This window comes from Passer montanus, unplaced genomic scaffold (assembly GCF_014805655.1).
Source record: "Passer montanus isolate IOZ18808 unplaced genomic scaffold, ASM1480565v1 scaffold145, whole genome shotgun sequence".
NCBI lineage: Eukaryota > Metazoa > Chordata > Aves > Passeriformes > Passeridae > Passer > Passer montanus.
This window is the reverse complement of record NW_024361496.1, coordinates 773,953-777,317: the sequence shown is the minus strand read 5'-3', so window position 1 is coordinate 777,317 and position 3,365 is coordinate 773,953.

The following is a 3,365-nucleotide window of genomic DNA, read 5'->3' as shown; positions in this document are numbered from 1 at the left end:
ACCACTGCATGGCCAGCACCAGCCCTGCAGGGGCCATGCACAGGGCCTGGGCCAGATGCGGTGCCACCCGAAGTGTCACCCCCAGGGTACCTGTCCTCAGGCAGGAGGCTCAGAAAGAGGCCACCAGCCTGTGGCTGGGCTAGGGTGCTGCTGGAGGGGATATGGGTGTTCCCAGCTGTGTCCCACATCCCTGGCTTTGATGGGTGCAGGGGGGACCCCAAAGGCATCCTGGCACCTCATGGTGCTGGAATCCCAGGAAGGGGGGCTGCATGGGCACCATGTCCTGCTCCACGAGGGACACAGGAGCCACCAGAGTTTTGGAGGTGGTGGTACCCATGGGCCTCCCCCTGGGGACCCTTGGGTGCTGGGAGCAGGGGACTGGCAACACTGAGTGCCCACCAGCATCCCCCAGTGCTGTACTGGGATGAAGTGAGAGTAGAGCAGTGGGAGGATTGGGACTCCTGGGTGCCCCCCACCCCGAGCAGCTCTGTGAGGACACGAAGGGGAGCTGGGGGGAAGAGCTGGGTTTGGCCCCACACTCCCAGTAAAGCCCAGTTTGGGCAGCACCCACCCTCTGCCACTGCGTGCAAGGGTTGGTCCTTGTCTTCACAGAGTTCCCTCCACCTAGGACACCAACCCCAGACCCCCCTGGGAAGTTTTGGGGAGGGGGCAGCACCCTCTACTGCCCCTCATGCCCCTGGCAGGGCCTGGGGATGGGGCTGAGAGCCTGGTGACAGGGACGAGTGATATCAACAGGATTCCCTGGCCACCCTGAATGTCCCTGTGAGGGGACGCCCCTGAGCAGGCAGAACCCCACTGGCTGCTTCCCTGGGGTGTCCCCTGACACCCCCAGTCCACCCAGGGGGTCCTCTCAGGGTCTGCTCTGGGTTTTGCCCTCCCCAGGAGGGCTCGGCACCCACTCAGGGTGGAGCCATGTCCCAGTGTGTCCCTGGAGGCTCTGGGGACCCTTGTCCTGAGCCACCAGCACCCAGGAGGACAGAGAGCATGGGGAGAGCCTCTGCAACCCCTTCTGGAACTGAAACCCCCCATCTCCAGAAAGAATCCAAAATCTGAAGCGTTTAGGAAGCCAAGATCCACGTGGCTGTGCAGACACCCGTGTACCCCTCCGTCCCTGTCGCTGTGGGCCTGGGGGACACGGTGGGGGTCACCCAAGCAGACCGTGCCGCCACAGGGCCGAGAGGAGCTGCGGCCAGGGCAGCCGCCCGGCCTTCCCTCTGCAGCCGGGGAGCGGGAAAGGGAGCGGGAAAGGGAGCGGGAGGCAGCCCCAGGGCTAAGGAGGGTGCACTCCCGGGCTCCGGGCTCCGCGCTCGGCCCCGCCGCCGGCGCCGTGCCAGCCTCTCCGCCGCCTCCCGCCCGGGACCACCGGACACCCACCGGCCCCGGCCGTGCCCAAAGGCAGCACCCCTGGGTGCCCCACCGGGGCCAGCCGGGCCTGGCCGCCATCCCGCCGCCTCAGCCCAGCAGCCCCGGAGGCTCCGCCGTCCCCGGGAGCGGGGAGAGCCCCGCCGGGACACCCGGCACGTCCGGCCGGCGGGGAGGGGGCCCGCAGCATCGTGTGTCCCGTCTTTCCCCCCCAGGCTTTGATTTTGGAGCCCCCCCTGCCCTTCCCCCTCGGCCAGGAGCCGCAATGGTTTCAATTACGCTGTGAAAGGCGGTGGGGCCCCCTCTTTTCACGACAGCCCGGGTCTCCTGCTCACAACAAAAGCTTAAGTTACAGGAAAGGGAGAGAAAGGGAGGGAGGACGCGCAGGGAGGGAGGGAAGGGGGCTGCCAGAAGCCCCCAGCCCCCCAAAACGGAGCGGACAAGGGCAGGGGGCTCCCCACCACAGCCCCCTCGGCTGCCCCTCATCCCCCAGCCCCCCAAAACGGAGCAGACAGGGGCAGAGGCTCCCCACCACAGCCCCCCAGGGAAAGGGGGGGAAAGGCAGCCCCTTGCCTTGCGAAAGGCAGCCCCCCATTCTAGTGCAGAAATTTGGGGTGATCACCTACAGTCTCGTTCCCTGAAAAGGGAACTCCAGCGGGTCCCAGTCTCTCTAAGTCTCCCCAGTGTGTCCCGGTGTCCCCATTGTGTGCTTGACTCCCCAGTGTGTCCCATAACTCCCCTGTGTTTGACCTCCCCGTGTCCCAACACTCTCAGTGTGTCTTAGATGCCCCCAGCATGTCCTGGATCCCCCTGCTGTGTCCCAGTGTCCCCCCACAGGGTGTTCCAGTGTTTCCCCAGTGTGTTCCACTCCCCCTTGTGTGTCCCAGATCCCCCCAGCATGCTCTGGATCCTCCCAGTGTGTCCTGGTTCTCTCCAGGCATATCCCTGTCCACCTCTGCCCTGTCCAAGCCCCTCCCAGTGTGTCCCAGTTCTCCCCAGTGTGTCCCAGTCCCCCAGGCCTCTCCCACTGCCCTGTTTTTGGGGACAGAGGTTCCCTTCAGCACAACCCCCCAGTTGGGGTGGGAGGTGTGGGATTGTAGGGTGGGGGGGGAGAGGCAGGCTGCAGGATGTTTCCCACCTCCCCCCACTGTTTTGGGGACACCCCTGGCTGTGCAGTGGCCTTTTGGGGGTGCAGCACCCCGGGGTGGCAATGGGCAGCCCATGGGGTGGTGGCACTGCCTGGCCGACGTCTGGGGACAAGGGATGTTGGGGACAATACACCCTGTTGTGGAGGTCTCCAGTGGCATGGGAGCTGATTCTGCTCCACTGCACCCCAAAGTCGACCTGGGGACAGTGGGGACACCTTGCAGCACGTCAGGGGGAATGTGGGTCTCAGGCTGGGGGGAGCAGCCCCAAAGGTGGGGGGTTAGGGGACATGAGCAGTGCAGAGGGCACAAGGGGGACACAGGAGAAACAGAGGGGGCATGGAGGGAGTGCTGAGGCCACAGCAGGGCCAGAGCACACAGCAGGGGACACAGGGGACACAGGGGAGTGCAGAGCACTCGCGGGGCACAGGGGACAGGGAAGGGGCACAGGACAGAGGTACAGTGACCACAGTGGTTGTCAGGAGACACGGTGGAGAAGTAGGGGACACAGGGGGACAGCAGGGCACACAGAGGAGGCGCAGGGGACACGGGGGGACACAGGACAGCAGGGCACACGGAGGGGGCGCAGGGGACACGGGGCACAGGGGACACAGGGGACACAGGCACACGGGGCACAGGAGACACAGGCACACGGGGCGCAGGGGACACAGGGGACACGGGCACACGGAGCACAGGGGGCACAGGGGACACGGGCACACGGGGCACAGGGGACACGGGCACACGGCAGCCCCGCTCCCCGCGGCCCCGGCCCGACCCCGCCCGCGGGGGGAGTTCGCACGGCTCGGAAAAACTTTGGGGGGGGGCGGTGACCCCCGG